This window comes from Callospermophilus lateralis, chromosome 7, assembly GCF_048772815.1.
Source record: "Callospermophilus lateralis isolate mCalLat2 chromosome 7, mCalLat2.hap1, whole genome shotgun sequence".
Classification (NCBI taxonomy): domain Eukaryota; kingdom Metazoa; phylum Chordata; class Mammalia; order Rodentia; family Sciuridae; genus Callospermophilus; species Callospermophilus lateralis.
This window is the reverse complement of record NC_135311.1, coordinates 17,168,475-17,187,721: the sequence shown is the minus strand read 5'-3', so window position 1 is coordinate 17,187,721 and position 19,247 is coordinate 17,168,475. Positions and strand designations below refer to the sequence as shown.

General features: G+C 36.8%; 1 pseudogene; it reads left to right on the top strand.

The window, feature by feature from the left end:
* Positions 1–838: 838 nt before the first annotated feature.
* Positions 839–19,247, top strand: part of LOC143404077 (cyclin-D1-binding protein 1-like) — a 109,292-nt pseudogene continuing 90,883 nt past the window's right edge.

The following is a 19,247-nucleotide window of genomic DNA, read 5'->3' as shown; positions in this document are numbered from 1 at the left end:
TATATTTTAAATTGTCTAATACTGGTCATAGGTTATAGGTTCATTGCACACAGCTGTTGGAAACTAAACTGGACAGACAATGATAGCAGTTTTGCTCCACGACCACTAATCCTGAGGCTGCAATGGCCCCTTCCAGGGATACCTGGAGAGATCAGTATTGACCATTTTGCAATAGTGAGCCTAGAGCTAGGAAAATTGAATACATTTTGACTTATTTTTTTGTGTTAGGGGTAAGGATCTTCAAATGGCACCAGAGCACAGGAACTTCCATGGCTCTATAGATCTGTGCCTAATTAATTTGCTTTAAGAAATGTAAGTAGTTTGGGAAGATAAAGGCATGATGATAATACATTTAATCAATTAAATTCATTTGGGAATTCCAAATAGAGAGTAAAAAGGAAAATGAGATAAAGAAATTTGTTTTTTCCTCCTCATACATCTAACTCTTGTTTAAATTAAGCAAATTGAAGAGATAATGCTGAAAGTAGTCACTGCTGCCATGGCTAAGATAGAATTGGCATGGAATCCAGTAGTAGAAGGGAACTTCTCCTCTAGTAAACATAATGTATTGCTTAATCTTGGAGTGACTCTGAAAGCCAGCATCAGAAAGTTGCCTGATTGGCAAATGATCTGAATGATTGAGATGACTTCAGTGGGAACCGTCAAATTCTTCCCTGGGAGTCTGTAATACACTTGTGTGGGCAATGTCAGGACGGGGTTGGGCCGGCAGGGGCTCAGGAAAGAGCCAGACAGATGTCCAGGTCTGAATTGAGCCAGAAATTTGGGAGCCAGAGAATGAAGACCAGGCAGTTAGTAGCTTATTATAGCCAAGAACAAGATGGAGGTCGGAAAACGAGGACAGACAGGGTCAGGGAGGAGTAATCAGGCCTGGGCCATGAAGGATGAAAGAATAAGAGGTTCAGAAGTTCATATTATTTGCAGATCTGGTATAGAACAGGTAAGGAATGAATCCAAAAGAGAATTAAAGCAGACTCTGTCTGACAAGGTTAGGCTTGGAGTATTTTACCAAGTAACTCTGGAGACTTGGGAGATGTGGTCTTTTCTAAATTTCTACATCCTCTAATTACCAGCAATATACCCTTGGTCAAGTTATATAATATCCCTAAGCTTTAATTTCTTCACCCATTAAAAGGAGATTCTATTGCCCACATTCCATGAGTCTTCTGAAAGTGTGTTTGTTTTGCAATAATTTGTTTGAAAACTTAAAATACGTGTACTTTTCTGGTGATGTGGCATGTATAAATGACATGTTTATTTAAAAATATGCCTGGTAGATAGTGGAAACTATTATTATTAGTGATTTAAAATTTGATGCAGGGTGTGGCAGTTTTAAATAGATTCATGAAAAAGTCACATTTGAGATAATTCTTTAAACCTGGTTGTATTATCAAGAAAGCAATCCCATTTTCAATAGCTACCAAAAAATACCTGGAAATAAATTTAACTGAATGATCTTTATAATCAAGGATATAAGACAATGATGAACTAAAATGAGGAGGAATAATGAACTTTAAAAACATACTGTGTTCATGGATTAATTGAATCAATATTGTTAAAATGTCCACACTAGTTAAAGCAATCTATAGATTCAACTCAATCCCTATCAAAACACCAATGAAATTGTTCAAGGAACTAGAGGAAACAACCCTAAGATTTATATGGAATTTCCAAACACCTCAATAACCAGAGCCATCTTGAACAACAACAACAAACAACAAACAACAATAAATCAAACATAAACCAAACTAAATTGAGATAATTGAATAAAAATTTTAAAAAATAGAGTTCACAAAATAGAAAAAATATTCTTAGGTTTAAAGCTTTTTAACCTTTGAGAATTCATTCTTTCATGAATATTTATTACTAGCCTACTATGTTCTTTATGTTTAGTATTCTAGAATACATGAATATTAATAATTTTATTTGTGAACAAATAACTATGACCAATATTTTTGATATTAGCTCAATGAAAATTGAAATATTTGTTATAGCCTGGACTTATCTCTGACATTGGGGTGTGTGTGTGGGGGGGACGGGTGATACAATGTTGGAGCTTAAGCACTGAAGTGCTGACTTGTATAGAAAAACACTTAAAGATGTTGTTATTTCACTCTTCAATGTTCCTTTTGATTTGATGCTTTTTCCCCCTTTTTCATCTTCTCAACATTAATGTCTCTAGCAGACTGAAATAATGGTCATCCTCTAAAGCCAGTTTAACTCAAATTAATTTTAAAATGAAAGATGACATATTTAATCAAAGTGAAACAATATTTTTAAAGGTGACTTCACCAACCAGATGGTGCCTTGAAGAAACACTGTATAAAGTAAGCATGGAATGGCTTTGAGCAGTAGATTACTATCCTTACTCCACTAAGTATGGTCCAGAACAGTGCACTTGAACCCAACCCCAAATAAAGGCTCCTGCACTGCGTAAGTGATGGTGGTGATACTAGTCTTTGAAAATTAGTCTCGGGTCCTCATTCCTCTGGTGTTGAAGATGGAACACCTGAGAAGCGCTTAGGCAAGAGCAAAAAGTAAATTTTATTTAAGAAACAGGAGGGGGTGGGGCGGAGAAACAGACTGACACTGGAGAGAAGGGAGCCCAGAGCTAGTGCCCAAGAAACTGGGGGTGTCTTGCCCCTTTTATAGTTAAGGTTTCCTTTCTTCTCATGCCTCCTTCTCCTCTAATCTTGCCTATGTGGTGACCTAAAGGCAGGAAGAGAGCTGTCTGGGGGTGATTGCTTTGTTGGAAAGCCTCCCCCTGAGGCAGTTAGCAACTGGGTGATGGGGAGTGCTAGCTACCATTTCCTTTTCTTTGGCAATCACCTTCCTGTACTTTGCCCTAGCCTCAGTGGCGGGGCCAGCAGTACCAGATGTGGTTTGCCTCTGTCGGAGGGTCCCACTCCCCTGGAGACTTCAGATCATGGCTGTCTAGTGGCTACCTTCTTTCCCAAGATCAGTCCTGGGCTCATAGTGTTAGATGGGCTCACTGCTCTGAGCTGAGGAAGATGCCCTACTCCTCTAACACCCCTAACCCCACCATGCTGCGCCATTTTCTATATTAGTCTTCCTTACTTGGGAGAGGAGAGACCTCATATTTGGTTGAGGACATGGGAGAAAAATGAGCAAGAAGGCCATTTTTGTTGTTTTAGTTTTAGGTTACATATGCTTTCTTAACTATGATATGGAGTCTACCACAGCTCCGGGTGCTGGTTTACCACAGCTCAGACTGCTGGTCCACCACAGCTCACAGTGCTGGTCCAGACCCAGAGCAGTGAAATGTTTACTTAATGGCCATTGCCTTCTGTGCATGTATTTTCTGTGTATATATGGAGTTCTCAGAGAAGCATGAAGGAGACAGTGTAAGGACAGGATTTTGAATCAAGTTCCAATGTCTGAGCTATGTTTTCTTTCATTTTAATAACTGTAAGTCTGTACCATTGCTGAAATCCTTCAGATATACTTTGCAGGAAACTAGACCTTCAAATATAATAGGGAGAAGAGTTATATTTTTTTTGTGTACATATAATAAAAAATGAAATATGATAAAAATCAAACAAAAAGAAGTTCAAAATAATTATACCATCCATAACCTTGAGTTCCACTCGCCAGAGGTAGCTCCTTTCAACAATTTCTAATGTATGTCTCCAGAAGTTTTCCATTCATATATACTAATGATAATTTCGAAATATGTAATAAAATTAAAATAGCATTTAAAAAACACATGTTCCTGAATGGAATTAAACCACTGTGCAATTTACTTCTTAAAAGTTAGCAATATCTTGAAGATTGTTTTATAATAGTGCCTGGGGACATACCTCATCTTTTATGGCTGCATAATTTTTCTCAGCAGGGGATGTATAATAATTCATTCAATTGCTTTAAAGATAATAATTATTCCATTGAACGGAGTGTGTTGGATTGAAGATATTTCTCCCAAAGTAAAGATCTTTTATTTTTGCTTGGAAAATAAAAATTCAATTGTATACATATTGTTGGAACTGTGAGTTTTGGAGATGTTAATGTTGGCGTCAGTTAAGATAACAGCAATACAAAGAAATACACAGCAACAAAAACCTTGGCTGTATAGTACCCAAAGCATTGACCTGTGTTTTGAATATTTCTTTCCTTTGAGTACCTTGACAACTCTTCCTGCCGCAGCCCGGCTGGCTGGGCAAAATAACCTGGGGGTGACGAATGACTTGTGTACATTGATACAGCAGGAATAGGAGCCGTTTATTGTAGGATCTGAGTGATATTTATACATTTTACATAGCTTATCTAATTAGCATAAAATAGATACAGCAGTCAACCAATAAGGAATCTCCACACTTAATGGCTTGCTTTTGTTACTTCACAAACCACTCCCTCTGGCATTTTGCCAGACACCATGCAGACTTGTTTACAGACTTTAACATTTTTCTGGCAAAATACCAGGTGCCATCCTGACTTGTTTACGTACCTTAACATCTTCCTTCTCAACTGATGTGTAGACAATAGCCACCAGCATCTGAAGCATTTCCCAAGACAGGGAAATTTGTAGAGAGAGGCTAAGGGGCTACAATGTCAGGCCAGGAGATTCAGAGACGTTCTCTTACGTCTCGGAAACTACATAATACTTGGGCTGGGAAAAAGAACCAAGGAACTACTCAGAGAGAGGAAGGACTGGGGAAAAACCTGGGAGAGGAATGGAAAAGAACCATTCTGGGAAGTGGAAATTTCCTTTCCTGTGTGGTTCTCATTCTTCCCTCACGTCGTCTAGTTTACCACCTGTGATCAATCCTGGACAGGAAAATTTTCTATTGTTGACCAAGGCATGATTGGACAAAGTAGTTGGAAATATCCTTGCATGCTACCTCAATGGTAGACACAAGTCTCATTGCCAGCACTGAAGCCAATGCTTGGGGAATGCAGAAGTGAACAAAGACCCTTTGAGAAATAAAGTCAGTGTATGTGGACAATTCTTTGGAAGAGTTTGGCTATAAAATTGAGCAGAGAAATGAGATGGTTGGGTTGAAGAAAGGTAGTAATTAAAATGTAAATCAAAACACAGACATTCATATCTTTAAAGGCTTTCTATGTACAGATGTTGGGTTGAGAGCTTCAATCTCAGTGAATCATATCAATAACTGTAGAGGATAATTCTATCTTTATCTCTTTATATCTACATAAATCAGGTAAGAGATACAACTGTAAATTGGTCAAAGTCATGATAAATCCCTAAAAAGTAACCTATAGAGAATTGGCAGCCTATTAATAGCATTGAGTTATAAACTATCCTGTAGAACAACTGGTTCCATTTTTAGTTTCAGTTCAATATTCATGTTATGTGAATTATTCCAAGAGATATGCTCAACAGTGATTTTCCATGGTTCAAAAATTTGGAAATAAATTATTACTATTTTATTCATACCAGCCATTAGTCAATCTTTCATTTGTCAAATGTAAATAATTTAAAGTGAAAGATAAAAAGAATAAATGATTTTTTAAGAAAGTAAACTTTATATTTAATTTATTTCAAAATATTTATTTGTACTATTTTTACATATATTTATATTGTTCGAAAACAATGTTGCAGTTTTGTCAAGTTTGACTTTTTCACCACATAGAGTCGTTGGGAAAAGTATAATGGCAGCCACACCCCAGAGAAAAACCCCAACATGACGCCTAAGGACCTTCTCTTCCTGCTTTCCCCTTTTTTTCACTGGTGCAAAAAGTTCCCTCGGGTGTGCCGGCGCCAATTTCAAATCTCGCTGGTGGGGAACTTTAGCCCCAATAAGAACTAATTCCTGGGCTCTGGAACTGATATCTGGAAGAACTTGCCAACAAACGGGTGGCCAGCCATTTATCTAAGCCCTGCCATCTCTCCTTAGATCTATATAAGCACACAGCCTTTTGCAATAAAATTGGAATTCTCCCCGGCGAATTGTCTTGCGTGGAGGATTCTTTCAAGAGTAATACTTTGAAATTCCCATAAAATTCCAAAAGCATTCATTTTCCTTTGAACAACTTAACCTATGTCAACATTTCATGCTTAGAAAATTATGTTAAATGTACTGTAATGGAGAAAAATTGAAAAGGGTTTCTAATGGTAATTATTTTGTAACTAGATAAAAATTATTAATTTTCTTTTAAAAGCACTTGACTCATTCTACCTGGAGAACAGAATCTTAAGCTTCTAAATTTCTCATGATATTTTGGAGTAAACTATGGAGTTATTACCTTAAGATAATCAAGGATGGGCTTATTATTGGAAAAAATGATTGTTTTTCTAATTTCATTAGATACATTTTTATTAAGCTATATACATTTTGAATATTAAATCAGTAAGTTTATTTTTTCTCTTCATAATAACTTTAAGTATATTTTATTTTTATAAAAAATGAAGGTGTTTAGTTTTTAAGAGGAAAACCAGCAATAAAGGATTGATGCCAGAAAGCACTGAAGATATCATCTTTTGGCTTCCTGCATTCCCGATATTTTCTACCATGAGTGAATAATTTTTTATAGCTTCTTCAAAAGCATGTATTCATAAAATCAAAATCTTTTCTTCCATAGTATCCTTCTAAAAAACTAGCATAGAAGGGAATGATCACAGCAAAATTCTTTGTATTTTATTACTAACTTTGTATCTTTCTATATTTCAGAAGGTTAAAACCTTGAAAAGAATATTCTGCATTTTTCTATGTGGACTTAAATCATTATATGGTGAGAATGTTAGGAATATAATTTTTAGCAAACATTCTTTATAGAAGACATTCATTTGTTTGGAATCCAAGTGTCTAGAAATCTGATATAAACCCCCACCCCACCCTGCCACCTGACTCCCCAGGAGAAGGGGAACTGGAGCGGTCCTCTTATGGTGGGTGTTTATCTCCCAACAGTGGCAAGTGCTGGGAACTTGGTGATATGGAGACAGAGAAGAAGGGGAAATCTAGTTTTTGTGAGAACCAGCATATTCACATTCTTTGAGGATTGTAAACTCCGTGAAAGTAAGGGATGGGTTTAGTTTGTTTCTGTGTTCTCCCTAAAATACTCTTTGTACATAGTAGGTACTTAATACATTGATATTAAATGAAAAGACAGAGACCCTATCTTCTCTTGGGGCATGTGTGAAATGATTAATTTACTAAGAATCTGAATGTAAATGAAGGACTTAGAGGTGATATAGGATTCAAAGAAAAAATCTGAGCTTTGGCTGATGGGAGGATAATGTATCAAGACACAAGTAATAACCATGAATTCATTCACCAAGAAATATTTATTGAACAATTACTCTGTATTGTACACACACTAGGCTTTTGGGACAGAGGCATGAATAACATGGATGAGGTTTCTCTCGTAGCACCTAGTCTCTATCAGGAAGATTTAACATTTGACAAGTAATACAATATTAGTGATATATGCTCAGAAACATGTATGGTTCTATAAGAACATGGGGATGCCTAATTAGGTGAGAGTTAGAAAGGCCTCCTTAGATGACACTTAATCTGATTTCTAAAGAAAGCAGTGGTCAGGTGAAGAGGAGGTCTGTTTAGGTAAGGAGTGCACCATTTGCAAAGATGCTGAGGTGGACAGGAACTTTGTTCTTGTGACAAACTGAGAGAAACCAGTGTGGCCAGCCAGAGACATTAGAAGGGAATAGAATTAAAAGTGGTTAGGAACCAGATTATGCCAAACCATGCAAGACACTTTAAGACTTGTTTTGCTTGCAAACAATGGAAACATTTGGCTGACTTGAAAGGAAAGAAATGGGGGTAGTTATTGCAAATATGATATTGGGTTGGCTTATTTGGGTTGGAAGGAAAACTGAACAATCAGGCACTGCAAGGTAGAGACTGGGCAGCTCCAGAGATCTTGGAGGGGAGATGTTGTATGGCAAGTACTGCTCTTAAACTTGAGCCAAAGCTGTCTCTGTCACAGGTCCTGTCCTTTGTAGGGTCCTGCTTTGGTCTCCCTAGCTATACCCCTCTGCATGGAGCAGGGGTTCTCAGGGCCAAGGATAAATGCCTACACTATGGCTACACCCACTCTCTAGCCTATAGCTTGTACCTGTGATTCAGTCTGTGTCCAAAGGTTTCATACCTACTTTTGTAATTTGTGGGGATCTTTTCCTCCAGAGGGTAAAAGATTCACTGAAGGTAAGGCCCTGGAAACAGTCTGGAAACAGTCATAAGAGGTGCTTATGTTTGAAGATAAGATGTGAAGGCTGAGATAAGCTGGTTCTCTAATATACTGAAGCATTGCAGGTCCTCAATACATTGCCAATCAATGAATGAACAGTATTAAGCTGAAGGGGTATACTGGCATGCATATAGGATCTTTCAGAGCCAAAAGATGCCAACAGCTGAAAGAGAAGGGCATTTGTTTCAGAACTTTTAGGAATTGAAGAAGTGAATTTGAATTGACCTTCCAGATTTTTATGAAAGACATAATATATCTTACTTAACGTATTGTAAGCTCAATTTATGACTTTTAAACATTTTGAAGTCTGGTATATTGGCCTCCATTTGTATTTTTCACCCTGGGTCCTGCAAATATTAGGGGTGGGTCTCAGTGTGAAGTTTTTCTAAGACTCTTTCTTATATTGTGTAGATTCAGGAACTAACTACAGTTCTTGGCATCTTTGAGACTCAGGCTTCATATATCCAGGAAAGAAAATCAGTTGAGGACAAGGCCACATGAAATATACACTGTTTTAGTCAGTTTCTACATCATCACTGTGGCTAAAATGCACAATGAAAAAACTTAGAGAAGGGAAAGTTTATTTGGGGCTCCTGGTTTCAGAGGTCTCAGTCCATAAACAGCTGGGTTCATTGCTCTGTGCCCAAGGAGAGGCAGAGTATCAAAGGGGAAGGGCATGGCAGAGGGGAGCTACTCAGCTCATGGTGGGGTCAGGAAGTATGGGGGAGAGGGGGCCAGAAGGAAGAGGATCCCTTCTAGGGTACTGTCCCAGTGAACTACTTCCTCCAGCCATGCCCCACCTGCCTACAGTTACCATCCAGTAAGTCTAATCACACTAAGATGGACTGATTAGGTTACAGCTCTCGTAGTCGAATCGCTTCACATCTGAGTACTCCTGCATCAACAGGAGCTTTTGGGGAAACCTCATACCCAAAACATAACAGACACCAAGATTAGGAGAAAATTCTGAGTGTGGAATAGCTCTAGGTATGTGTTTTAAGAATTTTGAAGTTTATTCTGAAACCGGTACAAATTATTAAAATGTTTTGAAGGGGAGGGTGACATGGTTCCATCTGAGTTTTGAAAGGATCCCATTAGTTTCTTTTGGAGAATAGACTGGAAGGCACCAGCAGTGGTTGTTGTGGGGCTCCTAGGAAGTTATTGAAGTAGTGCAGGTAAGTTGGCTTGGACAAAAGTCTTGGGTGGTGGCAGTGGACATGGAAAGAAATTGACAGAGACATGTTCAGAAATATAATCAACAGAAATTGCTGAATCATTGATTGTAGAAGGAGAATAAGAGGGTGATGTCAAGTGTTTATCCGAAATTTCCAGCTTAGGTAAGAAGACTGACACAAAGCTAACATGAAGAGCTACATTCTTTTTTGAATCCACCTCAATTAAAGTTTTGTCTTTACCATTTCTGCCAAACTCTCCTTATCAAGGCCATCAGGGAATTCCATATAGTCAGATTAGTAGTTAATTCTCATTTATCTTCTTACCCTTCTATTAGGAGAACTGAACTGAGCTGGTCACTCTCTTTAAATCACTTTCTTAGGCTATAATGGAATCTTCCCTTCAGGTTTTTTCATCTCATCTGCTGTTCCTTCTTAGGCTAATTTGCTAGAGCTTTCTCATTTTTGCAATATTCAAATGCTAGAGGAACTTCCTGAGTCCTTGGAATATTTCTTTTCTTTATTTTTGTCCATAGGTAAGTTTATTGAGTCCTGGCTTTAAATTCAACCAGCTACTTGCAAATCTATTATTCCCTTCCTAACTTCTGTGAACTATAGACTCATAGCCCACACTGCTGCCCAAATCTACTACTTCCTCAGTTTTCCCACTGCTTCCATATTTGATAGCTTTCTTCTCAGGCCCCAAACTATGACGTCATCCTCGATCCCTTTCTTTCATGCCCACATCTGATTCATCAGAAAATCCCGACAGCATGCTCTTTGAAACATATTCAGAATACACCTGAGTCCCACAACCTGCTCTGTCCCAGCCACTACCACCTCTCACCTGGAAAAGCGCAGCAGCTTCCAAGTAGCAGGTACACTTATTCCAGTCCAGCCAATCCCCTCCACGGTGGTCTTTCCAAAGAAGAAAAGAAGCCAGTCATCTTTCTTTTAAAAATCTGCTGCCATTTTATGTTGGATAAAAATCAAAGCCCTTATCAAGGCCTACCTGACTCCATATTATTTGACTGTCTGTTACCTCACTAATGTCATCTCTGATCAACTGTATGTTTCTCTGCAGTAGCTACAAAGGCCTCACAGATATTCCTCAAAGACCCGCATCTGCTTCCACTTCAGGATATTCCAATTACTGTTTTGTGTGTCAGAAATAACAGTTGCTTCAGCTATCCACATTGCTTTCTCTTTCACATTTGTTCAGATCTTTGCTACCAAACCATTTTATTAGTAGGGCTTTCCAGACTCCCCTTTTACAACCAAAAACTCATGACCCTCCGACCATCACCATCACCATCTTCTTATTCTGATTTATTTGTATTCACAGCACTTACCACCATCAGACCTGTTGATGATCTCTCTCCTTTCCCTAGAATGCAAGCTGTAAGTTCACTGGGATTTCATCTCTGTTTTACCCCAGCAGAGGTGCCCAAGTTGCCTGTTACAAGTGTAAGGGTACTGACTAGTTTTGAAAAGAAGAAAGTTCAGACATTAGCGCAAAGGTGACGAAGGCAGAACGAAAGAAGGATTTAGGGTAAGATGAGGAAACTGCAAGGCTGGAAAAGTGAGACTAAATTTTTATGTGGGGGATTCTTGAAAAAAAAAAAAACAGAATAATCAAAGTTTAATAGGAAAAATGTGCTATTTTCCAAATTTTGCCCAGGGCAGACTCAGCCTGACTCATACTCAGATTTTTGACTTCCAAAACATGTCCTTTGACCACTGACCACTCACTGAAGACATAAAGCAGCTGGGTCTTATGTTTAGAAGTTTTGTGGCCTGGAAATTTCAAATGATAAATGGCTAATCTTACCATAAAATAAACAAGATGCATCTTAAAATAGCCTTTAAATACATAGAATCTCAAATGCTCCCTGATTAGGCTTGATAAGTTCTTGGGAAAATAATTTCAGTCCAACAGAGAAAAGAACTGCAAGGTTGGGTCATTCAAGATTGATTTGTTGGTCTGCATAATTCAAGCACTTTATTAAAAATAAATATTTTTGGTGACTAAATTGAAAGATTTATGAGACAATGATATCAGTATTGGTGTACAAATGAAAAATGCTGTAAGAGATTAAGAACTTGATAAAGTTTGGCATTATTTTATTCTTTCCACATAAATATGGGGATTCAGGGCTTGTAGTGTGCACCATCCTGTTACTGTGTCTATCATGTGCTATGCAAATATTTCTGGGTATGATAAAGACCCAACAAGGGTTGATTGGAGCTGATGGTAGTTTTCTCCATGAGAAAAGAGAAGTTTCTTGAAGTTCTGTGGTTGTTGAGCTTGCCTTATTCGCTTGAACATTATCGTCTTGTTTATTTATCCTGTCCCCATGCCTCTAATCAGTCAACATTGTTTTTGTTTGTTTGCAATCTTTCCATCCTCTCTCACATCATTCCTCTTCTTCCATCCTCACTGCTGCTGCCTATTTAGGTCAACTTCTCAGTCTCACTTCTTTTGGGGGTTCTGTGACCACACCTCCTTCCATCTAAGCTCTCCTGGTGCTTCATATCTTGGTTAACATAAAGACTTTTCATTCACTTTATTTTAGCTAGTCTGGTAAGTGTGAAATGGTACTTCTTTTTTCTTTTTAATGTTTTTTAATTGTTAGTGTACCTTTATTTTTTATTTATTTATATGTGGTGCTGAGGATGGAACTCAGTGCCTCACACATGCTAGGCAAGTGCTCTGCCACTGAGTCACAAACCCAGCCCGTGAAATGCTATTTCTTTGTGCTCATAATTTGAGTTTCTTGAGTGATTGGTGATCGTTAGCTTCTTTTTAATGCTTATTTGCCATTTGGATATCCTTTTGTAAAATGCCTTTGAAATCTCTTGCTCATTTTTCTATTAGATTGTCTGATTACTTTTAAAGACCTTTTTCAATATTATGGATCAAAGCTCTTTGTTGATTGTGTGTATGATAAGGATCCTCTCCCAGTCTGTGCTTATTTGTTCATTCTCTTCATGAAGTCTTTTGCAAAACAAAAATTTACTACTATTAATGTTGTTCAATTTATCAATTTTATTCTTTAAAATTGGTATGTTCTATGACATGGTTAGGAAATAAAACAATGTCCTCTGCTGTATTCCAGAAACTTTGTCATTATTTTTGTCACCTTTAGATTCATAATACATCTGAATTGATTGCCATGTATGGTGTGAGATTATTTTATATTGTTATTAAATTACAAATGATCCTGTTAATAAAAGGGGCTTTATGTGCTGACTACTCTTCAGTATCACCTTTAACAAACAGAAATCATGTTTCCATATACATGCTTGTCTTTTTCTTGACTTTCTATTGTTCCATTGGTCGGCTTGTCAAAATGTACAAAGCCATGCTGGTTTTGTTGTTTTCTTGGAGAGAAAAGAAGTACTTTGAGTCTAGATTTATGCCAAGAAAACACAAGTGAAATAAAATATGCAAAAAATTTGTGTAAATATGTCATGATATATATGTATCACATTTATGGAGGTATGTATTGTGAATATACAATTATATATATGAACTTTATACATGTCATATATATTGAGGTATAATTTACATATAGAAAATTTACTTCTAGCTATTTAGTTTAGTGAATTTAGACAAATGCCTACAGCTTTGTATCTACACTATAATCAAGATTTCTATTTCCAACATCTCTAAATTTTTCTCAGTCCCCTTCCCACCAATTTTTCCACTACTCTCAGTCCTTGACAAGAACTAATTGCCTCTGTCCCTATAGTTTTCATTCTCTTAACAATATCTTTTTCAGGACAGATAATTTTAATTTGGATGAAGTCCAATTTAACAATTTTTCTTATAGATCATGACTTCGGTGTTGTATCTAAGAAATCTTTGTCCAAAGTAAATTTTTTCTCCTATTGTTTTATAATTTTAGATTTTATGTTTAAGTATACGATCAGTTTTTTTTTTCTTTTTTGTACTGGGGATTGAATCTAGGGGCTCTCAATAGTGAGCCACATCCCCAGCTTTTTATGTTTTATTTGGGGACAGGGTCTTGCTTATTTGCTTAGGCCCTTGCTAAGTTGCTGAGGCTGGCTTTGAACTCACAATCCTCTTTGCCTCAGCCTCCCTAGCCACTGGGATTATAGGCCTGTACCACCATAGCCAGCATATGATCGGTTTCAATTTAATTTTGTGTATGATATGAAGTAAGTCAAGTGTTTTTTTTTTTGCATATGGGTACTCATTTATTCAAATACCATTTGTTGAATGTGTATGTAGGTCTTTCCCATATACTTTTTGTTTCTTTAAGTCAAATAATATAATCATTATTCCAAAAATTCCAAATGGTAGTACAGGTATATATAGTATAATTTAGGTACAATGTGTGGTTCTGTTTATATTATATAACCATATAAAGAGTTTTTCTCCTATTTAATATACATTTAGTTGTGTTTTAATTGAACACAAAACCATCCTTGTATCACCACTGATAATTGACAATAGCTTTTTCCCCTATATTTTTAAAAATCAGCATGCCATTTTGTACAAAAAATGTCCTCCTGGGATTTTAGTGGAATTGCACTGATTCTATAGACCAGTTTAGGGAGGGTTACCATCTTCACACTATTGAATCTTTCAAACCACAAGGCCACTGTATCTCTCCATTCATTTATAGTTTTAATTTATCAGTTTTATAGTTTTCAACATACCGATTATGTATACATTTTGTAAGATTAATATCTAAATATTTCATGCTTTTTGGGGGTGCTTCAAATGTTACTTTTTAAAGTTTTAAGTCCAGTTATTCTTTCTAGCATGTAGAAATTCAATTAATTTTCTTTTAATACTGGCTCTAAATATTTCCCAAAGAGACTAATTTCATTGCTTTTAAACATTCTTTAGGATTTTTCTTTACAGACAATTGTGATACTTTGGATCTGAAGTGTCACCCAAGGGCTCATATATTGAAAGTTTGGTCCTCATTGGAGTAATTTTCATAGGTGGGACCTACTTGAAGGGAAGGGGGTCCTCAGGAGTGTGTCTTTAGGGACTATATCTTGTTCCTGGCCTCTTTCTTTCCCTGCTCTCTAGCCATCATGGGGTGAGCCGCCCTGCTCCACCTTGCCCTCCTGCCCTGATATTTTGCCTCACTGCAGGTCCATAGTAATGGAGCCAGTTGGCCGTAGACTGGAACCTCTGACACCATAAACCCAAACCAAGCTTTCCTTCTTTACATTGTTTTTCTGAGGTATTTTATCACAACAATGAAAAGCTGATGAATTTAATAATTAGCCTGTGAATAGAGACAGTATGATTTCTTCTTTTCCAATTTGTTGGTTTTTATTTCTTTTCCTTGCCTTATTTGCATTGCCTAATACCTCTGTATGATGTCGAATATAATTGGTGAGAACAGACATCCTTGCCTTATTCCTGGTCTTAGGGAGAAAGAATTATCTTTCATCATTAAGTATGTTACCACAGGAAGTATTTTTATAGATACTTTTTATTATGGTAAGAAAATTTTCTTCTTTCCCAGGTTTTCTGTTTTGCTAGGTGTATTTTTTTTTGCTTGTTTGTTTTAAATCAAGAAAATGTGTTGGATTTTGCCAAATGCATTTCCTGTAACAATTGAAATAATTATATGATTGCCTTTATCAGTTGATATGGTAAATTACTTTTGAACAATTTGGGGTTTTTCAATGTTGAATCAGTTTTGCTATTCCTAGATACAATTCTCTTGTTCATAATGTTTGTGTTTTTAAAAGTAATATTTCTGGATTAAATCACTAGCATTTTATTGAGAATCTTTGTGTCTTTGAGAAATAGCCATTTTTAAAAAATTTTTATTTATTTATTTTTAGTCATACATGACAGTAGAATGCATTTTGATATATAATACATACATGGAATGTACATACATCAATCATATTGTCTATTCTATTCTGCTGCCCTTCCTATCCTCCCTACTCCTCCCCTCCTCTCCCATCCTTTCTCTCTATCCAATCTAATGTGACACACTTTTTTTTCTTTTTCTCCTCACAACATCATATATGTATTCCGTATAACAATGAGGTTCTCCTTCCATCTTCTGTGCAACTCCCCTTCTCCCTCTTTTTTCCTCCTACCTCTCTTCCCTATTTAGTGGTAGTCTTCTTCTCATGCTCTTCCTCCCTACCCCATTTTGAGTCACCCCCCTTATATCAGAGAAGACATTCGGCATTTGTTTTTTAGGGATTGGCTAACTTCACTTAGCATAATCTGCTCTAATGCCATCCATTTGCCTGCAAATGCCATGATTTTATTATTTTTTTAGTGTTGAGTAATATTCCATTGTGTATAAATGCCACATTTTTTAAATCCATTCATCTATTGAAGGGCATCTAGGTTGGTTCCACATTCCAGCTATTGTGAATTGTGTTGCTATAAACATTGATGTGGCTGTTTCCCTGTAGTATGCTCTTCTTAGGTCTTTTGGGTATAGTCCAAGAAGGGGAATAGCTGGGTCAAATTGGTGGTTCCATTCCCAGCTTTCCAAGGAATCTCCATACTGCTTTCCAAATTGGCTACACCAATTTGCAGTCCCACCAGCAATGTATGAGTGTACCTCCCCTGCACCCCCCCACCCCCACCCCCCACATCCTCACCAGAACTTATTGTTGTTCTTATTGGAGTGAGATGGTATCTTAGAGTAGTTTTAATTTGCATTTATCTGATTGCTAGAGATGGTGAGCATTTTTTCATGTATTTGTTGATTGATATCCTCTTCTGAGAAATTTCTGTTCAAGTCCTTGGCCCATTTGATGATTGGGTTATTTGCTTTTTTGTTGTTAAACTTTTTGAGTTCTTTGTATACTCTAGAGATTAGAGCTCTGTCTGATGTTTGAGGGGTAAAAATTTGTTCCCACGATGTAGGCTCCCTATTCACCTTGCATATTATTTCTCTTGCTGAGAAAAAACTTTTTAGTTTGAATTCGTCCCATTTGTTGATTCTTGGTTTTAACTCTTGTGCTATAGGTGTCTTATTAAGAAATTTGGGGCCTGCCCCCACGTGATGAAGATTAAGACCAACTTTATATTCTATTAGACGCAGAGTCTCTGGTCTGATTCCTAGCTCCTTGATCCATTTTGAGTTGACTTTTGTGCATGGTGAGAGAAAGGGATTCAATTTCATTTTGTTGCATATGGATTTCCAGTTCTGTCAGCACCATTTGTTGAAGATGCTATCCTTTCTCCATTGCATGCTTTTAGCACCTTTGTCTAATATAAGGTAGTTGTAATTTTGTGGATTTGTCTCTGTGTCCTCTATTTTGTACCATTGGTCTACCAGCCTCTTTTGGTGCCAGTACCATGCTGTTTTTGTTACTATTGCTCTATAGTATAGTTTAAAATCGGGAATTGCGATACCACCAATTTCACTCTTCCTGCTTAGAATTACTTTAGCTATTCTGGGTCTCTTGTTTTTCCAGATGAATTTCATGATTGCTTTTTCTATTTCTTCAAGGAATATCATTGGGATTTTGATGGGAATTGCATTGAATCTGTAAAGTGCTTTTGGAAGTATGGATATCTTAATAATATTAATTCTACCAATCCATGAGCAAGGTAAATCCTTCCATCTTCTAAGGTCTTCTTCTATTTCTTTCTTCAGGGTTCTGTAGTTTTCATTGTATAGCTCTTTCACCTCTTTTGTTAAGTTGTTCTCAGGTATTTTATTTTACTTTTTTGAGGATATTGTGAATGGAGTAGTTGTCCTCATTTCCATTTCCATTTAGTTTTCTTTTTTATTTATATATATTTTTTTATTTATTCTGAGTTGTTATACATGATGGGAGAATGCAATTCATTTTATATTATACATATAGAGCACAATTTTTCAAGACACTGATTGTTCACAGATATTTTTACACCATTCATGTCTTATACATACATTTAGGGTAATGATGTCTAACTCATTCCATCATCATTCCTACTCCCTTGCCCCCTCCTTTCCCCTCCCTCCCCTTTGCCCTATCTAAAGTTCCTCCACTGCTCCCCAGCTCCCCTACTCCAATTGCTATTATGCTGTCTGTGTCCTCATTTAAAAACAACATCAACAACAACAACAAAAAAACAACACTGGACTTTGTTTTTTTGCGGATTGGCTTGCTTCACTTAGCATTATATTCTCCAACTTATCCATTTCCCTCCAAATGCCATGATTTTATTCTCTTTTAATGTTGAGTAATGTTCCATTGTGTATATATACCAAAGTTTCCCTATGCATACATCTACTGAAGGGCATCTAGGTTGGTTCCACAGTTTGGCTATTGTAAATTGTGCTGCTATAAACATTGGTATGGCTGTGTCCCTGTAGTATGTTGTTTTTAAGTTCTTTGGGTATAGACCGAGAAGAAGGATAGCTGGGTCAAAAGGTGGTTCCATTCCCAATTTTCCAAGGAATCTCCATACTGCTTTCCATATTGGCTGCACCAATTTGCAGTCCCCTCAGCAATGTATGAGTGTGCCTTTTTCCCCACATGCTCGCCAACACTTATTGCTGTTTGTATTCTTAATAGCTGCCATTCTGACTGGAGTGAGATGAAATCTTAGAGTAGTTTTGATTTGCATTTCTCTAATTGCTAGAGATGTTGAACATTTTTTCATATGTTTGTTGATTGATTGTATAACCTCTTCTGAGAAGTGTCTGTTTAGTTCCTTGGTCCATTTATTGATTGGGTTATTATTATTATTTTTTTGTGTTAAGGTTTTTGAGTGCTTTATATTTCTTAGAGATTAGTGCTCTATCTGATGTACTTGTGGTAAAGATTTGCTCCCATTCTGTAGGCTCTCTATTCACCTCACTGATTATTTCTTTTGCCAAAAAGCAGCTTTTCAGTTTGAATCTATCCCATTTATTGACTCTTGGCTTTAATTATTGTGCTATAGGAGTCTTATTAACAAAGTTGGGGCCAATCCAACATGATGGAGATTTGGGCCTACTTTTTCTTCCATTAGGCAGAAGGTCTCTGGTTTAATTCCTTGGTCCTTGATCCACTTTGAGTTGAATTTTGTGCATGGTGAGAGATAGAGGTTTAAATTCACTTTGTTACATGTGGATTACAGTTTTCCCAGCACCATTTTTTTTCTCCAATGTACGTTTTTGATGCTTTTGTCTAATATAACTGTAGTTATGTGGGTTAGTCTCTGTGTTCTCTATTCTGTACCATTGGTCTATATGTCGATTTTGTGCCAATACCAGGCTGTTTTTGTTACTATTGCTCTGTAGTATAGTTTAAGGTCTGGAATAGTAATACCACCAGCTTCACTCTTCCTGCTAAGGATTGCCTTGGCTATTCTGGATCTCTTATTTTTCCTGATGAATTTTCATGATTGCTTTTTCTAAATCTATGAAGAATGTCTTTGGGATTTTGATTGGTATTGCATTGAATTTGTATAGTGCTTGTGGTAGTATGGTCATTTTGACAATATTAATTCTGCCTATCCAAGAACAAGGTAGATTTTCCCATCTTCTAAGGTCTTCTTTAATATCTTTCTTTAGCATGCTATAGTTTTGATTATAGAGGTCTTTCACCTCCTTTGTTAAGTTTATTCCCAAGTATTTTATTTTTTTTTAAGGCTATTGTATATGGGGTGATTTTCCTAGTTTCTCTTTCAGAGGATTTGTTACTGATGTACAGAAATGCCTTTGATTTATGGGTGTTGATTTTATATCCTGCTAGTTTGCTGAATTCATTTATTAGTTCTAGTAGATTCCTGGTGGGATGTTTTGGGTCTTCTAGATATAGAATCACATCATCTGCAAATATTGTTTGCTAATTTGACTTCTTCTTTTCCTATCCATATCCTTTTAATTCCATCTGTCTGACTGTTCTGGCTAGAGTTTCAAGAAC